At 37.3% G+C, this 26435-nt stretch overlaps 3 non-coding genes across 3 annotated transcripts; 2 read left to right on the forward strand and 1 right to left on the reverse strand.

Moving 5' to 3' along the window:
* Positions 1–2600: 2600 nt before the first annotated feature.
* TRNAL-UAG (transfer RNA leucine (anticodon UAG)) lies at positions 2601–2682 on the forward strand. Its single transcript has one exon. It is a non-coding gene; the product is annotated as a tRNA-Leu (tRNA).
* Positions 2683–23106: 20424 nt separating this feature from the next.
* Positions 23107–23188, reverse strand: TRNAS-UGA (transfer RNA serine (anticodon UGA)). Its single transcript has one exon. It is a non-coding gene; the product is annotated as a tRNA-Ser (tRNA).
* A 310-nt stretch (positions 23189–23498) lies between these two features.
* On the forward strand, positions 23499–23580 carry TRNAL-UAG (transfer RNA leucine (anticodon UAG)). The gene has a single exon. It is a non-coding gene; the product is annotated as a tRNA-Leu (tRNA).
* Positions 23581–26435: the final 2855 nt, after the last annotated feature.

Genomic DNA, 26435 nt, shown 5'->3' on the forward strand with positions numbered 1-26435 from the left:
CTTTTCAAGCTCAGTTGAGAAGAAAGAGGGAAAATTAAAGTACAAAGATTTACAATAATTACTTAGCATTTACTGTCATTGTAATTGTGGATATTTTATTTATGAAAATGTATAATGAACTAAAAATATATTTAATACGTCACATGTCTCCATTTTTCGATTCTAACTTGAAAGTTACAGTTTAGGCGGTGATATATTGAGGGGTTTATAACCCCTCCCATTGAAACTTTTATATTCTAATGAAATAAAAAATGTTTCAGTTTATAATCTTCGAAAAGCAACAATCACTGTGTGTGGAGGACGGTTTATTTATACTAGGATTTATCACTTCCAAATGTGTAGAAGATGTGACTGGATATTGTGTATAATCCATTCAAGAAATATAACACAACGAAGGGACTTCGTAAACTCTTCACGCCACCCCAGGAGGAGGAAGTGCGTCCCGCCGTCCCTCGGTTGGGAACTACAGCTTGCGAGGGAAACATTCTAACAGTGTGTTAGCATTTCCTTCCTCGCCTTGCAATTGAACTGTCTGTGTACTGCGCATGCGCCAGTCAATTTCCATAAAAGATCATAAATAACCCTGATACTTTCTATAATATTTACGAAAGAACGTGTAACAGAATCTATATCAACAACATACATCATTCATCAAAGTAACGAAAACGTGTTCATGAAACAAATTAATAGATATATTATATCAAAGTAAATTAGGTTTAAATTTTAGGCAATAGAAAATGTTATTCTGTAATAAGAACTACTACTCAAAGCCTTTGCTACATTCACTAGTTGTTACCATAGCCGAGTGGTCTAAGGCGTTCGGCTTATAAAGCTCCATTCGAACTTACTTCGAGTCCCCGCCGGGTACAACGCTTTTCTCTCTCCTTTTTTCACCTGTTCTCGATGTATCTGTCTGTGTTCCTGTCGGATTCCATTAAATAGAATTTCGAATAGAGACCAATATATATGATAAACAATCATTTATTTGCGAATCTGCACTCGTACAATATACATTTTCGAGATTTTGATTTTGGAAATGAAGTGTATATAATATTGAATAGTAAAAATAGTAAAATAAAAAAAATATTCGTATAAATATTGATTAATTAATTAGTGTTAAACATTTCTTTCCAATCAGGATTATATAGAGAGGACTTCTTCTAAGTGCAATCCGAAAACAAATATTTGAGTTTTAATCTGACCCAAAGTTGGTAACTTACAGGATAATTTATACATGATTAATATTATCATTTTTATGCTTTTATTATAATCCTCTATAAGTTATGATTTTACCAATTCAAAATGTAGAACGAGAAACAAATGCAATATTATATTTGTTACGTAAAGCTTTTAAGCAATGATGCTTTCAGGACGTGATCTGAGGGAGAATTTGAGACCCCTCTCGAGCTAAGAAATTTCCGCCTTCAGGACCATATATTCGATCCTGCTCAATGTGGACTACCAATGTTTGCCCTCCATCCGCATATTGAATTTCCCCCCGAGCATAATTTTCTGCAGTCATCACTGTTTATAAATAGTTTTTCGTTACAAATCAGAGGATAATGGAGTAGTGAGTATACTTCATTTTTTAAACTATGGATTTAATATTCGCAATTCATATAATCTTCCGTTCTAATCGAATTTGAAAGAAAGAAGTTTTCAATGAGTTACTCAAAGAAATATGTTCAGCCTCCTGATGAAAATAGGAAGACACTTAAAAAAAAAGAAACAACTGGCTGCCGGGTTTGAACACACAAACATGTGATTGATAGTATATCGATCCAAACCACTCGACCGCTTTGTATGCCTTTGCACATCTTCTTTTGCCTTTTGTGAAAGCAGTTTACTGTTCCATACTCGCTTTTGTTTATTCCGATACGACTATGAGTTCTCAGTAAATATTTGGACGTTACAGCTCTTGCAATGTATAATAGTGTTTTTAGAATAAATCACAATCGATAATATGTCCTAATAACTTACGTAAAACAGGTTGAATTCGTGAAATGATTGAGGTTGGACTGAGCGCAAATGTTTTCATAGTTAGGAGGCTGGATATGCAAACCCGCTTAACGTGGGGATTTAATATTGTGAAATTTGGTACGTGTGACGTGCTTCAGGAGAACAAGGAGACAGAATAAATTCAATTGTGTTCGCACTCAGCCAAATGACAGAATGATGTTTCTGTTTTGGAAAATACTTGAAATCAGGTAACAGGAGCATTTGGACAGTAACACAGTCGCAGCTGATTTTACACAGGTATTGAATCATTTCACAATAGATTTTCCAAACTGGTGTTGATCTGTTGCAAAGCGTCGGACACCACACCACCTCCAGCCCTAAAATTGGATAGACTAGTGATGTGTGAATCTTCTGATTGCTTTGCATAAATGGTAATTTTTTCCATTAATGAAAGTAAATGACATACGCATCTTAGAAAGTTCAGTGGTTACTTCTTCCTTGACAGTTTGACTTGTACGCCAATCGTGACGTCAGGTTGAATGACGAGAACACAGGATTACGTGCGAAGATCACAGAGAAATAAATATATATGTAGAAGCTACACCAAAGTAGTAAAATACAGAGTGGCTTCACTACCATGGGGTAGCGTGGCCGAGCGGTCTAAGGCGCTGGTTTTAGGCACCAGTCTCTTCGGAGGCGTGGGTTCGAGTCCCACCGCTGCCAGCTTTTTAAAGAAATGTTTCTTTCATCGGTTTCTGACAAACTTGGAACCAAATTAACAATTTTAGATATATATTGGCGGAAATTAAATTTTACTTTTCTAAAATTTGTGTTGCATGAGAGACCAAATGTTGAGAAACAAAATGAAGTGCCATGATGCAGTGACAGAAAGGAAAGATGCAAAGAAAGAATAGACTTCTGTCTGTAGCACGTCTGTGTAGAAGTAAACGGTTTGTTCTGAATATGTATCGGTGAAATTAATGTGTACAATATCCTTAGCAGCCTGCTGAACTTGGCAGGCCCGTAGTCAAGGGGGGGCTAGGGCGGGCTCAGCCCCCCCTAAATTTTTTGCAGCCCCCTAACTAAAGTCATAGTTCGAATTAACGGAGGTTGCCGGGGAAATTCCCCTTCGGTAAAAATGTATGTCCGGCTCGTATCACAGAAGTAACATAACATCCATTTCTGGGGTAAACTTTCGCCTTCTACATTTACAGAAAAAATTACATAAGCATCCTCCACTCGTTCGAAAGTTTAATTCGAACACTGACTGAAATGTTGGAAGAAATTGTATTTCCAAATGTACTTTAGAGTGCTAAATTAAATTTTACTTTTATTATCCTCATTTAAAGTATTGGCCTATTTATGCGCTACGCTTCTTTGAATTGCTAATATTTCTTTGAGCGTGATACTTTTTTTTTTTTAATGCTTCATGTGCAAACGACCCTCGCTGCAGGAGAAAAATAATTTATTGTTATTCTATCGGCAAACATGCATTTGTGTTCAGAAACAACATAGTTTTACCTTAATCTGTGGACGAAGAGTTTACTTCTTTCTGTCCTTCTTGGAATTTGCAACTGAAAACATCCTTTTGCTGTAAGTCATTGGCTTTCGGTCAATATGCGAGAGATTGAAAAGACAGCATCCCTCAACAGGGGGTCGCAACTGCTTCGCTCTAATCATCACAAAGGTGTATGGGTTTGTTTTGTGTATATTGGACATGGAGAGAGAGGGGGGGGTTGACTACATTTTATGTCAGGTGATAACGGAGTAAGAAAAGTTTCCTTTTCTGAATTGTGTTTAGTCTAGTCTTGTGTTATGAGTTGAACATGGTTGTAATTGAAAGTTGATCGATGCTGGTTTCTGAAGATGCACCAAAGTTGACTTCAAGAATGAGAATTGTAGTGTATCAGCAACTTGACTATTTGTTAAATAACTTGGAATAGATAAGTAATACTTTTAATATATCTTTAAACTAAAAATAAGTTCGATTCACTTAATCTTTCTCGGGGATGAAATATTAGATACTTATATTAATATACTTTAATAATTGTTGCCAATCTTTGGTGCCAGAATCAAATGTTCATGCAGATCATCAGACGTAAACCTAATTATTCAAAATTACTATTTTGTAAAAGAATACCTTGCAATCTTCTGGTATGTAAACAAAAAAATGCAGCGGACTAAACGGAGGTAGTAGTTGCACCTATAGGAAAAACATAATTTTCACTTAAAAATTGAACCTTATTGGATGATAATATGTATAATGTTTTATAAATTTGAAATTTGACCTTTGACTTAAAACAGGGTGCGCTGGAGAGTTTAGCGTCCCTCTTCAGCAGGGAGGCTATATAGACACGGGACCTATAGCTTAAAGTAACATCCAAACCACTATCGGTTTGAATCCGAAGACTCCCAGTACGCTTTGAACCCGAAACCATACGCGCCGAAGGCGAGAGCTGTACCCATGGGGCTCAAGTACCCACAAAAGTAAAAATTTGTTAATGTAGTTTCATTTTGAAGAAGAGATATCTTCAATAGAAATAAGTAAATAGCTGTTTAAATCATTAGTTCTTAACTTAAACTTTTTTAGTACCTACGAAAGCAACTGATCTCGAATTCTTATTTGTACAATGTAAAGAAGAATTTTATGTATGCTTTGATATGAATTGTACTATACAAAGAAAATTTAATGAATTGTTACTTCTCTTATCAATTTCGTTTCAAGAAAGAAGGTAACTGGTCTAGAACAGGGAACTTTTTTGGAGTTATTTCTTATTTGAATGCTCGAGTACCAAAACATAACAGATTATTTTTACTTAAATATGACTTTAGTAGCAATCGTCCTAAATGATTGTTGATAGTATGTTCCAAAGAGTCTAGAGCAGTCGTTTTTAAACTGGAGTTCGCGGACCTGGCTACGGGGTCCGCGACGTCTAAAAATTGAAATGTGTTGTGATAAAATGGAACTCACAGCTGTTATGCAAAATGTATTTTTTTCAGTTAGTAAAAAGAAAGCAATTAGAAATTATACCTACGTTTGTAAATTTGAATATATTCTTTACTAAATTTCTGCCCTGAAGCCGGCCAACCGTTATATAGGACTACTTCAGGTGACAGGAATTCCTTCTTTGTTAGGGCATTTTTCAAAAGGAGTTGTACATTAACTGCACCGTGCCGATCTTGTTTTGTTGAGTTACAACAAGGACATCACCAGAAACCTCGATCTGGACACAATTGTTCTAAGATTGGCAGCATCCAAAACAAGGAGACTTATACTGTGATTGTGTTGTTAGTGATTGTTCAAATGTTCAACTTGTTTCTACTATAGTGTGCCAACATGAGGAGAGTACATATGCGTGTTGTGTTTGTGTTTCTTAATCTTATAAAATTTATAAATTTGTAGATAGCAAAAACCCATAAACATATAATTATTTCTTTCGAACACCACTATAAAAAAACTGGTCAAAAAATGTTTAGAAGTACAAGTGTAAAATAAAGCGCGTAATATTTGAAGAAATATAAAGTTTCGTATCTAAGGATATGTAAATAATAATACAGGTAAAATGTTAATTTCATTTTTCCAATATGCATATATTTGTTTAGGCCACATGTATTTCAAAATATTGATTTAAGATTTTGAGACTTCTCTGTAGAATCTCTTTGAAGATAGTATTAAATCTCATTACTCTCTAGATGTTTTCGAGTTTGACAAATATTTTTTCAGTCCATCAAAAGTTTAAAAACGTATTTCCTGTACTAATTCTTTGAAAATTTTAATGATTGGTTCGTTCGGCCAACTATTTTTTTTGTTTCCTTGAAGATGAGAAAACGGAAGAAATATTTTGTTGCCATAACATAGTTTTAAGAGCATAAGAAGTTATTCATCATCACACACAGAGACAGACATTATATATATATATCTGTGTGTGTACCCACCCTAATTTACATTTAGCCCCCCCTAAATTTCGAGGCTGGCTACGGGCCTGGAACTTGGTGCAGTTTATGATAGCGAGGAAGCGGATGGATATTTTGCACGGTGACATTGATAAATGACAAAAACTTTGCAACAGTAATAGGATGCCAGGCGTCAGCATGTGGCGGAAGAGTTTGGTTAGCATGTGGACGTAACGGAACAGTTAATTCTGGTTTGAATGGATCATATATTGATCGAACATTGCGATAACATTGCGATTGTAAATAGGATGATCTATCGCACCGCAAATGAAACAATGTGGAAATCCTTGAAGGTTAGGGCATTGGCGTGTGTTATGGGGTCCAGAATAGAATACACATTTCAGTCAATTAAGACAAGAACAAGTTGTATATTTGATATTTTTCATAATACATGCGTAGTAGAGAAGGCGACTTAGATGGTGCAACGCGGTGTTTCTTGAGGAAGATAAATGCTTCATTAGAAATCAAGGAATCAATGGTCTCTTTAGATTGTGTTAAAACCCGATCCATGAAGTTTTCTCGTGATATATTCCTAATGCGGATACACTTGAGAATGGAAAAGCTGTCAAGGTGAAGCTTAACAGTGATTTATTAATCTGTGTAAGATGAATCGACACCTCGTATAAAGACAGGAAGTGTAGGCTGTCTGCAAGGTGTAGGTGGTTGTTTGGATAAGCGAGATACCTGGTTGGTGATCTTTGCTTACTGAATATTTCAAAGGAATAGATTAAAATATTTAACCGAATCTGGATCAGTTGTCTTGATTTTAATGCCTTTTTGAGCGTGGAAAATATTTGATTAGTCGGAGATACAAAATTTTGAGATATTGATACTTGGGATCATAGTTAGTGAGTAAAAAAAAAGAGAATGGATTTGAAGTTTCGTTGTGAATTCCAAAGAGGCATCGTCCATGTGATATTCTGATTATGATCGAGAAAATTCACTAAGAGTGTGGTGAAGTTTTTATCTTCGGAGAGTGGCACTGATGATGTTGATCGTTGAGAATGGGTGGATCTGTAGCACTAGAACGTTTTGAAATCCCTTTTTTGCGTAGCTAACAGACCAGCCAGAATGGAAGTGCCCCCGGAAATCGTGAGTACCAGAGATGACCTTATGGCCATGATATGACAAACAAATAGAACAAAGTACCTACAATAGGTAGATGCACAGGTAAAGACCGTCCATTCGGATAGTAGCCAGATGTAGAGAAGTCCCATTGTAAATTGTTCAGCAGCCAACTGCGCTTTACTTGATTAGTGTCACAACTGTTACTTTACGTTTCCTGTTCTGTAACTGTTACGCAGGATTGGGAAAAGATCTGCGGTCTTTTTCTACAAGCTAACCAAAAGAGCTAGCCACCTCTAAGAGGGTTACACCGTGTATTAGCAATGAGTTTTGACGGAAGCTTAGGGAAAGCTTGGTGAGTGGGCTAAGTACTTATTAAATTTTATTAGCAACAATATACATAAATAATTTCATTTGGAGACTTACGGAACGTTAATCCTTGACACTAGATAACGTTATAAACACAAAGTTAAGGAGAAATAGTCATACAGCAAGATGTAAACAAAGAATATTAGTGATCACAGCAGAGGATGAGGTAATAGCATTCATAACATTTACGAGTATAGCAATAAGCTTGAATGAGGTGGCGAGGTAAAAGACACAGAACAACACGTGGTTGATATTAACTAGACAAATTATATTTTCTACATCCTAGAGGCTGTTACTCTAGGCATTGATGTAAATGAATGGAGCCCAGGTTAGTAAATAATAGTAATCACTGTGCTAGAAAAAGTAGGTGAATGAGATGTTCATGTATGACGTAAACTAAGGGTGGTAGAATATAGTGGTATGATATGAAGAGAAGTGTGAGTGAAGGATAGTAATGACGGTGAGGTGTAGAATGAAGAGCTAAATGACGCATTGCATCCGGAAGTGAAGGCTACCGAGTTTCGAAGAGTCTGGCGGTGTGTATTAGCTGCAGTTTTCAATGTAGAATTGTAAGGTCGGAAAAGTGATTTGTCGATACATGTCCTGATATCGACTAGGTAGCTTGATACGGAACGCAGTACAGAAAGCATGGCGTTCGAGAATTGTTTATTGTAGAACTTAGTTGGAGCAGCTATCTAAGCAGTGAATCCGTAACTCAGGACGAGTCGTAATAAAACTTCGTAAGTGTTCAGGGGAAGGTGCGTGCTCGAATGCCCCAAGTGGTACAAGTCAATCGTTTCAAGAGATTGATTCTATTATAGGCTTTAGCAGTAATGGTTTTCAGGTATTGGAACTAAGTAAAATGAAGGTCATATGTAATTCCCAGATATGTGGCAGTATTATTGAGTTGATAGGCACACCGTCAACGTACAGAGAGAGGTATCGTGGACTTTTGCGGATTTGGAAGTTCGTCTGTTGCTAAGAATACGATGGCCTGGGTTTCAGCTGCGTAGATATTGAGGTGAAACAGCGGCCGAGAGCCAGTGTCGGCCTTAGGCGGTGCGGGGTCCGAATGGGAACATTTTCGGGGCTCCAGGTTTAGAAGTAACTTGCACCAAGGTCTGTAGAACCAATATATATATATATTGTAAGGATCCCCACATCATAACAGAAGCACATGTCAATACAGCACGTGTTATTGATTACAAAAATTGAAGCAGATGAGAAGTCACCACGGAAGACACCGGAGGAAGCCGAAAGGAGACGGACCTCACGAAAGGACCCGAAGAGGACATATAAAAGCGCAACCACGGAGGGACCTGGTATCAGTCGACCAACTGATTAACTAACCAACACCTGCTCTGAGGTCGCATTGGACTAGGGGTACCCCTTTCTTTAACCCGAGGTCGCATTTGACTAGGGATCCTCACTATAATCAAGCCTTACGGAGCTGCCTTGGGCTGAGTGGGCTTTCCTTTAAGATTCACCAGAACCTTGCAGGTGCTTTGGAGACTGCTTTGAGAGAAGGGGCACCGTGCAAAACACCAGTCTCCCTTCATCTGGCCAATAAGAAGATATACACTATTTACTCTTTGTAATCAAAGTCATTTGTAATTAGAACTTTATAATAAAATTGGTGAAGGGAAAAGACTCGCCCGGACCGTCGTTTAGTCTCTACCTATAAAATCATTGCGATATATATAAATTGCGATCATATATTGCTGATCTAATGGTTAGCGCGGTCTCCTATGGTGTACATAGTCTCGAGCCCGATTCCCGTTGGGGAGAGCACACAAAATTTAATTTCATAATCACTTCCTTTCATTAATCATCTATCTCCTAAGAACAAATCCTGGGACGTCAAATTTAAAAAAAATATATTTTCATTTCAAAAGTTTAATAGAGATTTTGCACTCAGAACGGATGGCAATCAAAAGGTGAGCTAAACTAGTGTGTAAAAGTTAATAGACGAAACATATATATGGTACTATACATTTCAATATAAAATTATATACATATATACTTATAAATCTATAACTAGCAATATTTGTATATCGTATCTGAAAAGGACAGTCATAATACCACTTGTTTTAGTGATTGTGAAATGATTTATTTAAACAATTAATTTAGTTTAGTTCAGAAAAGACAAGACAAGACGTGTTGGTTCGACCCCGCAAAGGGGAACTAGAACGTCTAGCCCCCCAGGCTACTTTGTCCAGAGAGAAAATTGTTGAATGGTTGAAGATGACGAAGTTTTTCCATCTGAAAAATGTTCTAGTGAAAACGCTCACCCTGTTCATTGCTTATAAAGCTAAATTTTTAAGAGAAATAAGTCAAATGGAAATGCAGACAGTGAATGAATTTTAAAATACATATTTCACTCTTGTGCCTCGCAATTTTTCAAGAAGGTTCTGTACCAGTATTTCATTGTTTGCTTCTCTTACAAGTAAACCTATAGATGTCGAAATCTAGTTTCTTGACCAAACTTGGCAGAAGAAGTATTGAATATCAAGAAACTAGTGTAAGCTAAATTTAAAGTGCTTCCATCCATAAAGATGGCCGCAGTGGCCAAAAACCTGATTGATCGGAATAAGCCACAACAATGTGTTTCAAGTTTGAAAATTTCATTTCATTTGTAAAACGGGTAAAGGAATGAAAAACAAAAATACACTAACCGACACCGGGAGGAATTAGACATCTATTTAAGAGTATGCTATCATGGCCGCCATCTTGAAGTCGGCCATCTTGTATCTCGCTCGACTTTTTTTAAAATAAGAAGGAGGTCATGTAATATATCAATTTGGGCTAGAATTTTACAAGAAATACAATGGTGAAGTCTATGTTTCCATAATTTTATTGGTTCAAAGATTTCTTAACAGCTGTATCTTTTTGAAAAGATTTCAAGTCAAGAAAACCTAATATACGCTAGTGAGAACGTCATAGGTAGCTACTTACGAAAGGTATAATCAGCTTAAAATCATTATCGACTGCAGACAAAATGAAATGGTGATGAGACGATCACAAACTTTAAGGAACTGATGGAAGATTTCATAAGCAGAAACCTATTCAGCACGCATTAGTATACATTCGGTTTTCCGGACTTGATTTTAAAGAAAATACATCCACGCGATGTTTCGCAGGAGAGGTCAAAGTTTGTCCTCTGATTTTGTACTTTTAATATAGTTATAATAAGAAAAAGGATATGCAAAGAAGTCACACTGAGGCTGATTTATTTGATACCACTTCGGTATTCACTGTAGTATCACATGACATCATCAGTAAGAACGCCAGGAACTTTTGCTTAGTTGGCTGTTCAAAATAAAAGAGAGTGTGCACCCTTTTATTCAAACTCAAAGAAAACTATATTTTTAAGTTCAGGTGTGTGTGTGTAAAAAAATTTGGGAGATTGTTAGGAGTGTTGGAGGTGTGGAGAATATTTCCTGGACATAATATATATTTTTACAACAGAAGTGGTAAACGTAAAAACAATAAAAGAAACTACTACAGCATTAAATTCAGAAAATAGGATATTTGTTTATGCCCGGAAACTTAATACAAACTATTCATCTACATGTTCGGGAGAGGTCATACCCTCCTTTATGGAGTCCATGAATATGCCTGTATTGCAATATGTTGTTGTGTGTACTTGACAACCGAGAGTAGTAGAGCCATCTTTACCGTGCCATAGCCACTTGGCCGGGAGTCCGACGAGCAGAATAGCATGTATTATTTTATTGAAGCAAAATGTAGTCGTAGGTACCACAACACTCTTATTAGCTCTGGGACCTAATATGCTGTTAAAACGGCACTGGAGAGTAGAGTAGGAGGCATTAGCGCGGGGGCCCTTTAGGCACGGAGCCCAATTTGGAGCAATCCAATCGGCTTAAAGTCAGTCCTGCTGACAGCAGTCTGTAAAATAGTGTTAATTTGCTGGGAAGTTGTTCCAAGTGTTAGAAGGGCCGTGTCGCCCATGTGTTGCAAGATATGGACTTTATCTGACAGTCGGGCATATCAGTTACGTACAGAAGATATAGTAAAGAAGATCAACCCAACCTTTGCGGTACTCCAGAAAATAGAAAGATAGGATATGATAAACTGCCTCGTACTGAGGTACAGGTGATACGATTTGTAATGAAATTATAATATTAAAAAATTACATAAGAAGTTATTCAATTTACATTCAAAGTGCCCCTGAATTCAAAATTACGACCAATTAAACTGATTTATAGTGTTTTGAATAAAGCATGTTTTTCTCAATTGAAAATCCATTATTTTTACGTAATTGTTAATGACTTCCCATTGGGTGGTACTGATGTGTTGTTTGTTTTCACCGTTGCGTGATATCTAATTCAAAATGGCAGACACGTGAATGGGTTTAGAGTACTTTAATGGACAAATATGTGTTTATCTGTGAAACCTCATTAAATTTGACAATTATAATGTCGATCTTCATAATACTTTGTGAATGCTTTACGAATCCGCCATCTTTAATTCAAAATGGTAGCCACATAGAAGGTTTTGTAGAACTCTAATGCACATAATTATATTCTCCAATAAAAATCCTTTAATTTGATACACATATCGACTATCTTCGTGCATTTAGCAAATTTTCAAAATTTTTAATGTCCGCCATTTTGAATTCAAGATGGCGGACACTCTGCCCCTATTTTTCGAGTGGTAACATTGATTTTCGGATTATGCTGATTAAAGTGCACCAGAAAAGCAAAACAGTACAAATTAGACCTAATAGCCAAAAAAACTTCCACTTCTGAACCTGTCTGTGACTGTGAGTCGGAGTAGCTGAACATTGATAGAGAAGGCTGGCCTAAAATCTGCTTGTGCGTCTGGAAGTAAGCCGTGATCGGAGATGAAAATATATAATCTTTTAACCTGAATACGCTCCGAGATCTTACTGAAAGTGGAAGTAAGTTGTTTAGGTCTGTAGGATGTAATATTATGCGGACGTTTATGTGGTTGGGGAAACATTAGCGTCTTAGATGTTTTCCAAGCTAAAAAATAGAAACAAGTGCGCGATATGAATGAATAAATATTCACAAGAAGAAGCGATGGCGAGATGGGGACATTCCTTGACATGTCGTTAGGTCACGTTATCTAGGTAGGTATAATATTTCGTTTGAGAGATCCCGGCGGGAGCTCATGTGGTTCGGATTCCACGTTAATCAGTAGGTCCACGTCTCATATAGCCTCGCTGCTGAAAAGGGAAGTTAAACTCAAAATCAATCAATCAATCAATCAATCGTTTGAGAGATTTCGTGAACGGTGATTGGAGCGGAGACACCAGCTTTAGCATGTAAAATATGGATTGTAGAACTGGATTGCACTGTTTATATATAGCCTGATATAAATCGTAGCTTCTGGCGAGTTAGGATTAATCATTGGTGAGGTGTGAAATATGTGTACGATATTGATCCCCTTTAGTTCTATCATAGCGCAAGCTCACTCGTAGCGGTAAAGAAGAAAGGATTGTTGCTGAGTATGGTTTATAGATAATCTTGATGGGGGCACTATCACTGCTCCGAATATCGAGGATTTCTAGAGTGCAATGTGATACAATATTTATGGAGGCGATGACTATGTCAAGCATGTTGTTTGAGATGGGGCGTGTAGCTTGTGGAAGATCAAGAATGATGCTGGTAGTGCGAGTCCTTAAGAAAATTGGCTCGGTCACCATCGCTGCGGCAATACATTTTAAACCAGGCTTTAATTATGTATCTATTGAAAGTATTGGAGATACATTGTCCTAACTGTTGAGGTAATGGGTGGTTTGGTATTATGTATATAGTTGCTAGTGTGATGATCATATTTTTTAAAATAAACAGTGGCGAGGAGATGTTCGGGAACAGCTGTTGCAGCGTAATGATACTGACGAAAAGGGATGTGACGTAAAATCCCTATGGCCACTCCCCCATTGGTTCCATAAGTGTAGGTATGGGATTCGTAGAATGTAACATGGTACATCGTGGTAAACTACAACTACAAGAACTTGTAAAAAAGATTTCATTGACAAAAAAGACTGTGACATGCTCCTCAAGAAGAAACTCTTTAAATAAAATTTTGTTTTCTAGTAATAACCAAATGTTTAGAAAGAAAAAAGTAATAGCCATGTTATAGATGATACTAATCGAGTGTAGTAGCATTTGATTTATGGTAGTGAATCGCATTGCCAGATTAAGTTGCAGTAAAATTGACATGAAAGGTGGGTTTTGCAGCAAGAATGATTTGTTGTAGGATAGGATGTCTAATGAATGGATAAGTATTTTGCAAAGTAAATGTTAGAAATGTCTGGAGCTCGTCTTACGAAATAGGAGCCTCAATCGGGTGGAGAATGGTTTGAACTGGTGCCTGTGGCTGCAAGGAAACGAGTTCAGGATGCTCCTGAATAGGGTCCGGCTTTGCTTTACACTTTTAATTGTGGGTTGGATCCTATTCATTCAAGTGGTGCATTTAGGTGGCAATTGCAAGTTGTTACAAGTGCGGGTGTTGTGGAAACCAGTGTAGTAGCCGCATTTACCTGAACTTTTGCAATCGGAGATGTGTGACAATTGTAAACTTGACAGCGCTCACAGCGGACTGGCATAGGAACTGGTGTTGGTGATGGTTCTACTCCGTGTTTATGGTTATAAATGTACGCACCTCATGCCAATAACTCATTGATGGTGTCTTGATGGTTTGTAAGTACACGAACCATAATGGTAGACCTTGGTCATTTCGAATTCGTAGTGCATTCGTAATGGTATGGCCCTCTAGCTTGAGCTCCTCTTGGACTTCATCTGTATAAGAGGGGTCAGCCCCTCCAATAACTACGAATAGTAATGGTGATCGTTTCGGAGGTGGAGGCTGCTTACGAGTGGAAGAGTTTAGTGATTGAATTTTCGCATTTGGATCGAAAGTATCAATAGGCACTTTGCTTTTGTCCTCGTATGAACGGTTTGTGTTAGAGGTGTTTAAGGGAATTTTTTGCGCAGATGGATGTCTTAAAAAAAAACTTATTGCTAAACTTTGCATCGAAATTTGTGAGCAATATGAAATCAACTGAAGGCAAAGCTGGTCCGTCAGCATGAGTTGAAAGTGTAGTTATATGTCCATTGGAACCTGTCCTGGAACCAGGATGCAAGGTAGATGTTGTTTTTCGGTAGAGGGGAATGTTGAAGGCGTAACTCTGTTTATTCTGATTGTTGTGGCGATCTGCAGCAGACTGAGCCAAAAGATATGACTGAAGTTGCAGAGGCAATAGATCCTTGGGAACTTCGCCGTTGCTGAGATTTACCAATAGTCAAAACAGCTGTAGCTGAAATCCTTCCGGAGCTTCACCTTCGTGTGGCTCTCGGGTGGTCCAGCTAAAATTTGAGGAAACTCATGATGTTTGACTTTCCTACCTTTACCAGTGCCTGACTGCGAGCCAACCATTGAAAATCCTTCCCTGGGCTGACGTCGAAATGAAGAAACGTATTACGCCTCTACATATGAGATGAATGATTTAGAGGTTTGACTACCTGTTTGAACAGTACAGGTATCTTCCAGTCAGATCTGTAATACCGTTCGGTCTTGGCTTGGTTAGTCTGACGAACGGAACTCAATATAATGATAAGGACGTGAAATAGGAAGGTGTTCAAAAGTAGTCACCGTTCTTCAGATGTTAAACCTCTGGAAAAGTATTATGTGTAGTGTTCTTTCTCAGCTAGCCAAAAGCTAGCACCCTTGCGAGGGTTACGCTCTGTATTCGGAGTGAGAAGTAGGAAGATTGGGGCAGAATGGACAGTGGAGATGGTCACGAGGACGGGTGGTAGAAATAGAAATATCATATATTTTAGGTACACTTTATAATATTGAGCTTTATTACATTCTGAACATGTTATTGGACACTACCATCTTGTGATAATAATCATCAGGGCAGAAAGATTAAGAAATGATGGTGAGATACATTGGACAAGACAAACTGAAAGAATTGTTAGAAACATGAATGCTGATTATTTTCTTGTCTAAAGGCTGCTTTGGACAGTGGTGTAGAGGAATGAAGCCCTCTTAGCACGATGGGTTCACAGTGGAGCATATTTAAGCGAAACGTGAAGGAAAAGATGGTCGGAAGAATAGGCAGAAACGACAAAATGGTCGAAGTGGTCGGGATGAAAAGTTTCGAGATAGAGAGAAAAGAGCAGGGACAAGTAACGATATTATAGGCGAGATCGCAGTGGCGGTTAATGTTCATAGTGTTCAGTAGTAAGGGATGCCATTGATAATGATCGGGTGATAATGAATTTGAGCCATAACTTCTCCCTGTGATAAAGTATGGTAGGAAAAATAATCCAGTCATATAACTCCTGTGTTAAAATTGGAAGCTTAATTCTGTGAGCTAAACGGAAAAGATAAAGTTTTGAGAACTTTCTGTTTTCATAGAAGAGAATTACGTAGCATTTATCCTGTATGTAATATGAAACAAAATATTAATATTAGCATGCACAAAAGTAATTATGGAGCCTTCTGGTGAGTTAGTCTAAAATGCATATTTAAATTCTTTACTAATTGCTATGTTGAAAGGGACGCTAAACTCAAGATCAAATCAAATCAAATTTACAATGAATGTTAATAACGTCTTAAGTCTTAAAGATATTTTCATTGTAACATTTGTCATAATATAATTAGGTCTTAAAATATAGTACTAAGTCAAATAAGAAAAGTATAATATATTGTTTGTTTAGAAATACAATATTCTTAATTTTGTTGCAAGTTCGCATGTGCTCTCTTCTGCAATCTGTTGATCTTCAACGAACTAGATTTTATAAATACAAATACTGTAGCTACAATGAATCTACATATGGCAATACATATATTGATAACACTAGTTAACAAAGGTTTTGTTACATAAAAGGAAATACCTGTTCTTAAAGGAACTTTTTGCGCTGAATTCGAATATGCACTCGGTTTTTCTCCATCACGTACGATTTTCCCGTAACAGAGGGATTTTCGGGAAAATCCCTCAAAAATTTCCCTTTTCGTTTATTTTACACCCCAAGATCTTGTCCCCTTGCATATACTAACATAGAAATTATACCTAAGTATACTTTGATTCATATTTAACAAACCCTCCAAGTTTCGTAATAATCGCTTTATAGATGTTTGTATGTATACTGTGTGTACTGTTTATTGCACCTTATAGTAATGCTTTCAGATCTCTTAAGTTGAGGTAAAACGTTTTGCTTTATTACCACAAACACATATATAAAATATAATACAATATAATTTACAAGTGTGACAATTTACAATAAACAATAATACAAATATACCAAAAGGTCATGAAAAGACAATCAAAACTATCACAATATATGAAACTTCCATTGGGTTACAAAATCGTACACTACTTCTTTTTTGTAAGAAATGTTGCATTCTCTAACAAGACCCCAACAATAGTCCCCCATCATTGAAGGATCCCATCGTCCCTGGTACCTTTTCTCCATTGCCATTATATCTTGGTGGAATCTTTCCCCCTGTTCGTCGCTGAGAGCACCTAGGTTAGCAGGAAAGAAGCTGAGGTGGGAGTGCAAAAAGTGGATTTTTAAAGACATCCTACAACTCAACTCTTTGTATTTCTGTATCATGTCCTGTACGATTTCTGTGTAACTCTCAGCTTTGTTATTGCCCAGAAAGTTGCGCACAACACACTTAAATGCTGTCCAGGCAGCTAGCTCAGCACTGTTTAACTTGCTGTCAAAGCTATCATCAAGCATTAATTTCCTCATTTGGGGACCAATAAACACTCCCGCTGAAATCTTAGCATCACTCAGGTTAGGGAACTTATCTCGCAAAAACTTGAAACCTTCACCAGATGTGTCCATGGCTTTGACAAAGTTTTTCATAAGTCCTAACTTGATATGAAGTGGCGGTAGTAATATCTTATTAGGATCTACCAAAGGAGCGTATTTGACGTTGCATTCTCCAGGTACGTAATTCACTCTAGGTTCCCATTCCTTCACTTCATAATGTTTGTCATCAGCTCGGCTATCCCATAAACATAAAAAACATTGGTACTTCGTGTAACCGCACTGCAGTCCTAATAAAATACCAACTACCTTGAGATCACAACATATTTGCCAACAATGGTCCTTGTAATTTATAAGATTTAGCAAAGTTGACATGGTGTCATAGGATTCCTTAATCTTCACTGAGTGCGCAAGTGGTATAGAAGGTTTTTTATTTCCATTATGTAAAAGGACAGCTTTAAGGCTGACCTTTGACGCGTCAATAAATAACCTCCATTCTTCTGGAACGTAAGGAATTCCTAGCTCCGCCATCAACCCATTTATATCCGTACATACGCACACATTATCTTGCATTGAGAAATAGCTTGAAAATTGAACATGCCTTTTCCTGTACACTGATATGTTCGTTTCTGCATCCAATAAGTTTCACTGCTGGAGCCTTGATCCCAGAAGTTCCGCCTCTTGTTTTGTCAGGTGCAAATCACGGACTAGGTCATTAAGTTCACATTGCCGGATGAAATGTGGCTCGCGAACACAGTCAGGGATGAACGTTGGATCCTTGGATGTACATGTTGATGTCGATGGTTCATCAAGGTCATGATCATCATCAGAGTCTTTTGGCCATATCTCTTCTCAGTTGGTAGGGGGCTCGGGAAGTGGAAGTTCATCCCCGTGCGGAATAGGTCTAATTGCGGATTTAACGTTGGGATAACTTATTGTGTATTTGCTTTTTTTAGAATGTCCCTTAACTACTGTGAGACAAAAATAACAATCATCCAGATGGTTGGTGGGTTCTCTCCACACCATTGGTACAGCAAATTTCATGAACCTCCGTTTCCCTTTGGCCCATGCAAGTAAAGTGACGTAGCACGACGCACAAATTATGTTGGGTGCCCAAGTTTTGTCCTGATCTCCCACACGACATCCGAAATATATATAATATGCTAGTTTCACCGATGGCGTAATGGATCTACACTGTCCTTCAACTACAAACTGGCCACACACATAACAAAAACTATTTGGTGAGTTAACACACGAACGCCGTCCTCTTGACGCCATTGTACTGATCACAAACTAAACTTCTGGTCTTAGTTGGGTATAATGCCGTTAAGATCAAACATGAAAGCACTCTTAGCAGCAAAGACAACTTTGAAAGTGAAGTAGTGTTAAACCACACGTCAATATAAAAATGTACAAAACTCCCTCACCAGGTGTCAAGAACACAAGAAAGAAAGAAATGCGCGGGGGGAGGGGGGAAACGATACCGTAGTGGAAAATTCAGACTGCATTAGTTCATTGTTGTCAACAATGAGTCTGTATTCCATTCTTTCTTTCTTTTGCATTCTGTTACATTTGATAACAAATATTGATAACCATTTCATGAACAAAACGAAAAAACTTGGAAAATTGTATATATATGTATTAAGATATAGGGCCTACATATACTGTACGTTTAAAAAAAATATACGTTGGAAGTACATTCTATTTTTATACACGTTTCTAATTTACAGAGAGCAATACAAGTGTGTTGTTGACTATTGTAAATATTCATTTTTATGTCTGTGTTTGTAGTAATAAAGCAAATCGTTTTTACCCCAACTCAGGAGATCTGAAAGCATTACTATCAGGTGCAATAAACAGTGCACACAGTATACATACAAATATATTTATTTCTCTAGAAAGAACAAAGCGATTTTTACGAAACTTTTAGGGTTTATTAAATATAAATCAAGGTATACTCAGGTATAATTTCTATGTTACTATATGTAAGGGGACAGGAGCTAGGGGAATAAAATATCTGAAAAAGGGGAAATTTTTGAGGGAATTTCCCGAAAATCCCTCTGTTACGGGAAAACTGTACGTGATGGAGAGAAACCGAGTGCATATTGGAATTCAGCGCAAAAAGTTCCTTTAAGATCAGGTGATTTTTCTCATGTAACAAACAAAAAGTTTAAATTTGTTAACTAGTGTAAGCAAGGCTTTTGTAATTCATTCCTATTATGCTCCATTTTTCTTTATACATTTTTAAAAATGTAAATCAATCGTATTGCTAATGAATCTGGATCACTAGGATTTTTTTTTTTATCTTTAAAATCTTTCAATTTAACGTCCCAAGTTTACGCCCTTTAGGTTAAGGGAGACGATGAATAAAGCAAGTGAAGGAAGTATTAGTGGAGTGAGAAAGTGGAATTAAACGGAAGTACCCCCGGGAAAACCCACTGACACAATGTTGTCCACCACAAACTTACTTGAGTGGGGATCGAACCAGGGACCCCACGTACCAGAAGTAAGCACTCTACCACTAAGCCACTGTGTCCCCCTTTTTTTCGTCTTTAAGACTACCTATGTTCCAAAATTAAACTTCATACTCTTCATACATTTTCCCGTGATGATATCACGAACGATAGGCAACATTGATTTCAACGTAAAGAAAGAAATTATAGAAAATCCTCTCCCCTTTAAACGGAAAATTTCAAAAACACTGAGGCATATCTCCCCTTATTTTTAATGAGGAGTTTACACTAGGGATGGCCACAAAGTTCCGGTTCCGGCGAAGGAACCGGTTCTCGGAAATCCGGTTTTCAGAACCGGTTCTGGAACCAGTTCCGAGCCTGGATCCGAAAACCCGGTTCCAGAACCGGATCTTAGAAACCAGTTCCAGACCTGAATCCGAAAGCCCCTAAAGACCCGTAAAGGAGGCACAAAATTCACCTTCAAAACAGTGCAAAGAGGACCATGCGCTTGTGCCCTTCCCGCCCAGACCCGCTTGTGCCCCCAGAAAGAAAAATTTGGTCCACCAGTGGGTGTTTAGCCAAAGGAGTTGGCCAGTTTGCCTGTTTAGCCAATGAGTTATCCAGTTACCCAGTTTATTTAGCCAAATGAGAGAAGCGGCCGCCGCCTGGGCGCCTGCCTGTCGCTTCCACCATTTCATCTAGCACACTGTTCACAGCCTGCCAGCAGCTCGGGTTTAGCGTAGGGATGATCTCAAAGTTTCGTTTCCAGCGGAACCGGTTCCGCGAGGAACCGGTTCTTGGAGATCTGGTTCTCAGAACCGGTTCTGGAACCGATTCCAGGCCTGGATCCGAAGAACCGGTTCCAGACCTGGATCCGAAGAACCGGTTCCAGACCTGGGTCCGAAAACCGGTTCCGGAACCAGATCTTCTAGAACCGGATCCGTTCAGACCCGAAAACTGGTTCCACCAGGAACCGGTTCTGGCAATCCCTAGTTTAGACACCAAGTTTCATCTTATTAACTTGACGTGCTCATATGATATTGTATCTTTTGCCTTAAATTTTTGAACCCTTTCCCTTTAATCCAAAATTTAAAAAAAAACTCAAGGTAGGTACTATGTTCCAAAATTCATTTCAAACTCTTCAATTGTTTCCTCGAGATACGATCGCAAACAACAAACAACGTAGATTTCAACGTGGAAAAGAAAATATCAGAAAATGTCCCATTCACCAGAGCCGATCTTAAGAGATACATGCTCCAATTGGGAACAATCTTCATTGGCTGTAGATTCCCAACCAATTTTTAGATGGTGTTGTTGTTTGTACTTCACAAGCCAAGAACGCGGGATCCAATTGAGACAATAAACGAAAATGATCAAATACGGTGAGAGACTTGTCCACGTATTTTTAACGAGCAGTGTATATACTGAGTTTAATCTTTCCAACTTGACGGGCTCAAGAGATACTGTATTTTTGGCATAGAACCCCTGTACTCCCTTTAATCAAAATAACATGCTCAAAACTCACCTCAAAACAGGTATTGACTACATTCCAAAATTCATTTCAAATTGTTCAACCTTTTGCCCGATATGCAATCACGAACAGCAGCAAAATCCCTTTCAATGTGAAAAAAGATATACTTTCTTGCTCCCTTAAAAGCATTTTCAAGAACTCTTGGACACGAACCCACTTATTTTAAATGAGGAGTATCAAGAGCGCCTATGTTGTAGTTTCCAACGGGGGGGGGGGGGGGACAAGTATAAGCGACGTTTCAAATATAGTTTCAAATTTTGCTGTAACTAATGTAAAAATTCTATTGGATTTTCGATTCTCTGGCGGGGGGGGGGGGGCAAGCTCCCCTCCTTGCTCCCCCTGTTGGGCTGCCATGAGGAGTATATATACTGAACTTCTTCTTCCTAACTTGACTGGCTCATGAAATAGTCACTTTTTTCCCTATTTTCGATTATTTTTACGAACCCCATTAATCATTTCCCTATCTTCCTTTCCCCCTCGGCCTGAATTTGGATTTAAACTACATCGGAAGTGTGACTCTTTGTCTCAGCTACCCCAAGAACTATGGATTCGACACAAATATCGGTCATTTTCGATCATTTTTAAATATCTTCCCCCTTCCCCTCCCATAAGTTGCACCGTCAAAGTAAAATGAAATGTTTACTGGAAAGGAATGATTATTAAAGAATTGTGCGAATGAGAATGTAGGAGGAAACGGGAGAACCGGAATTAAACTCATAGACACGATGTTATTCGCCATAAATCCACATGACCGGGAATCGAACCATAAATACTTCCCACTAAAAGTGAACGCTCTACCACTGAGTTACTGTGGTCCCATTCCCAATAAGAATCGTGAGTACGCATATAATAATAATAATAATAATAATAATAATAATAATAATAATAATAATAATAATAATAATCTAAATCAATCTTTCCCAGCCTGGGGTCCGCGGACCCCCAATTGTCCCCAAGACGATCTCAGAGGATCCGCAAGCCAATCTGACTAAGGCGCACATAATTGTGAGAAATACACCATTGTAAGTGAAATGATTGAATTAATAAAGATAAGTCAATTTGTGTGAGAAATGATATTCGACCTATAGTCCAACGGCATTCTGTTTGCTGACAAAGCCAAAAAAGCATGTAGAAACTGATGCACAATGTATGTGTTTGTAAAATATGTTCAAACGAAAATCTTCTTTGACACAATATATGACTCGAAAAGGAAAGAAGGAATGAGAAATTCTTGCTCGGCGTTCTTTTATTTGTCAAAAAAAAAAAAAAAAAAAAAAAAAAAACCTTGACTAAACTATTTTCTGTGGTCCAAACGTTTTGTTTACGCACTGGATTTATTTACAGTATTTATATATTTCCAAGATCTTAGTCCAGGTTTGAAACCCAGGACCACCTGATTACGGAATAGGCATAATGTCACTGTAACATGATTACACCACTGCAAAGAAAAACAAAAACACCCCCTATATATCCATCTATATATATATATAGTGGCGGATCCAAGGTGGCTATAGAGGCTGTAACCCCCTCCCCTTTGACGCTCAGGTATACACTAGATAAAATGGGCTTCAATCCTGCTTTACACTGGATAAAACGGCAAACTATGCTTTAGCCCTTCCCTTGATCATATCCTGGATCCGCCACTATATATATATATATATATATATATATATATATATATATATATATATATATATATATGGGGAAGAAAAATAAGTACTAACAAGGGGTCCTCCACATGTATTGGTAGACTCTAAAGGGGGCCGCAGAGTGGAAAAGGTTGGGAAAGACTGATCTAAAAGGAATGGATAGAATATTCCATATATCGTTGGTTAACTTCGATTGTACCCGTCGTTCAGCATTCTTTTAGTGAATATTTGATGACGCAAAGTTTTAGGGAAAAAAAAAGTTGTATTTCCTTACTATTTATATGATTTTTAGTGTATATATTTGCTAAAGAATATTGAAGAACTTTGTTCCTCCTTTTAAAATTAATTATCGGTGTGGACAGGATTCGAACCTGTGCGGGTAGAACCCATTGGATTTCAAGTCCAACTCCTTAACCACTCGGACACCACACCACACGCAAAACGTGAATTGAATACACCAGTGCCGCGTGTGCATCTTCTGATTGCTTTTGCATTTACTCATCTTTGGTAAATGTGTTTCCTTTAATGACAGTAGATGGCATACGCATCGTAAAACAGTTCACTTCCCCGGAGTGAACTTGTGATGTACTTGTTCCGTGGCAGTTTAGCTTGTACGTCAACCGTGACGTCAGGCTGAATGACGAAAACACAAGATTACGTGCGAAGATTATAAGGAAAGGAAAAAAAAATATGCGGAAGCTACATTCATGCAGTAAAATACAGACAGGTTAGAACATCATGTGGTAGCGTGGCCGAGCGGTCTAAGGCGCTGGTTTTAGGCACCAGTCTCTTCGGAGGCGTGGGTTCGAATCCCACCGCTGCCAGATTTTTGGAAGAAATGTTTGTTTCATCGATATCCGACAATATTGGAACCAAATTAGCAATTTTATATACTCAAGGAAATTAAGTTTTGTTTTCCTAAATGTATACTTGTACCCCTCTCTACTCCTTTAAAAAAAAAAAAAAAAAAAGTATCTAATAATATATCAACGAGAAATAATACTATCAAATGAATGTCCTTAAACATTTGATTAATTGATTTTATTCTAACTCAATGGGTCTTCATTCTTCATCCTTCAATTCATTTTTTTTCCTAAACAGTGTACACCACGTAAAAGAGTTTGATTTCTCACAGTGTACACAACGTGGAAATTGAAGTTTGAATGTTTGCAACTTTTCTTACTCTCCGTTTCTCATTCAGAAATTTAGCAAACTGAATGAATATTTTTTTTTCTAGAGTAGAAAGTCATTTAGTTTCATTTTAGCAAGACAAATTATTATTTTGTTTCCTGAGGGTTATGTTAATCCACTACTCTGAACAGCACTGCGGGCAGTCTATAAAACAAAGATGGTATTCTTAATTATTCCCATCGGAATACATTGGAGACCAAATTTTGATTGCCCATATCTTGTGATCAACTCTATCGACTGAGAATATTTTCCATAAAACTATTTTTTCCGTGCGAAGAACGGGTATTTGAGCTAGTTAATTTCCTGTTAGCCAACCTAATAACCATCATAGCCCCGGGCTCTAGCACTACCCTCGGAAGAGAGAAGGCCTTCGTCGTAGCGAGTGACGTCACACAAAGTAGGGACAGGCAGGCGCAGTGTGTCGGGCAGAGTTTGGCAACTCTACACGTGAGCTAAAAACAAGTTGTATTACAAAAATGGTTTTTAAAGTATATATATATATATATATATATATATATATATATATATATATATATATATATATATATATATATATATATATATATATATATATATAGATAGATAGATAGATAGATAGATAGATAGATAGATAGAGAGAGAGAGAGAGAGAGAGAGAGAGAGAGAGAGAGAGAGATAAAGTAATTCAAGCGATATGCATTGAGTGCTAAGAAGAAATACGAAGAGACAGAGAGACATAGAACTTTGATCATATTCAAATTAAGACTGTTATTATTGAGAGGATAATGGAAATAATGAACTTATTATCAAGAAAATTATTATTAAATATTATACTTCTGATATCGAAATTTTAACAGAATAATAGGTTAGAAACATTTAAAACTACAATATTTTCCAAAATCTTTGTATCATGTTAGAGCGCATAGAGAAAATATTCATGGAAATCTTTCGAGAGCATATTTTGCAATTAGAAACACATTTAAATGTATTACTGGCGTGCACGCATATGTTGTTTTGTTTTATTTTTTAGGTGTGGTTTGTGCTTGCACGGGATTAGTTGCATTTGTTTTTAACTAACAATTATGATCCTAGTCTAATGGAGGAGGTGATGATGATAATGAACGAAATGGTGGAGTAAAGAAAATGGGAGAACTCCAAGACACTCACCCATGCGATATTTGTTCACTATAAAGCTCACTTCGAGAGAGCTGGGATCGAACCAGAGACCCCATGCCCCAGAGGTGAGTGCTCTACCACTGGGGCGCCACGAACCTGTTGCAAATTAATGTTGTTATACCAATGAAATAAAATTCGCACTACTACTGTGACTAATTCTTCTTCCTCTTTATTATTATTATTATTATTATTATTATTATTATTATTCTCCGCTTCCACGTTACCCAGAAGATACGGTAATCAAACGCGTTTACTACTTCAGCTTGTTATTATTAGCTATTATTATTATTATTATTATTATTATTATTATTATTATTATTATTATTATTATTATTATTTGCATTTAAGAAAATGTTTTTGGCGTATTGCAAGATACAGTCCTCACGTTTGCGAGACGAAACTTAAAAATAAAAAGAAAAAGAAAAAGTTGATTAGGAAGAAATTATACTGTATTTTAAAGATAAGCTGAATTTAACAAGTGACACGAAAGGTGACTGAGAAATTCAGTACTTGGAGAAGCTCAAGAGTAATGTTGTCCGCAATACAGAAATTTCTGGGAAACGAGTCGAGAAGTATGTGTTCAAATTAGAGACGAGCCTACAAAAATGACAAATCTCGTCTCATCTTCAAGACAAAATATTTGTCAAGTCTCGTGGGCAACACTGGTTCACTCAAGTCTTAGATCTCAGTGTTTTAGTATTACACGATTCATAGTAAAAATTCATAAATTATTCAAGTGATTGTACGAACACAATGAAGAGCATTCATCAACATTTGAAGATACGTAAGCGATTACATAATATACCGTACTCCAATAATCAATATGATTTAAATATTGTTATATTACACTCTTCGTGGACCATGAGAGTAGAAAATCTCTCAATTTTTTGTAGGATTCTCGTCTCGTCTCGATTTACGAAGAACTATTTGTCATCTTGTCTAAATTCTTTAAAAAGATTTTCTCCTCTCGTCTCCTAAAGTAATTCCCGGTCTTGATACAGAAGAAATAATCTGCTAAATGTTGTTGCTCAATTGTAATAGTTGAGAGATCTTCAAATATGTTTTGAGAAAGCCTTCTGTAATTGATTATGTAACTGGGAGAGAGACAAACCAAATCCAACAAAACCATACTTTTTCAGCACCTAGTCTGTATGAGACGAGGACAGTAGATCTACAGTTGAGGGTGGAATTTGAACCCGAGACCTGATGCACAAAAGGTTCACGCATTAGCCACTGAACCAACAGCCAGGAAGAAGATAACTGAAATCGGAGGAGTCAATAAAATTACATTCTGTAACCAACACTTAACAATTAGCACGGACAGTGCGAAATC

Source organism: Thermobia domestica, chromosome 16, assembly GCF_964235325.1.
Source record: "Thermobia domestica chromosome 16, izTheDome1.hap1.1, whole genome shotgun sequence".
Lineage (NCBI taxonomy): Eukaryota > Metazoa > Arthropoda > Insecta > Zygentoma > Lepismatidae > Thermobia > Thermobia domestica.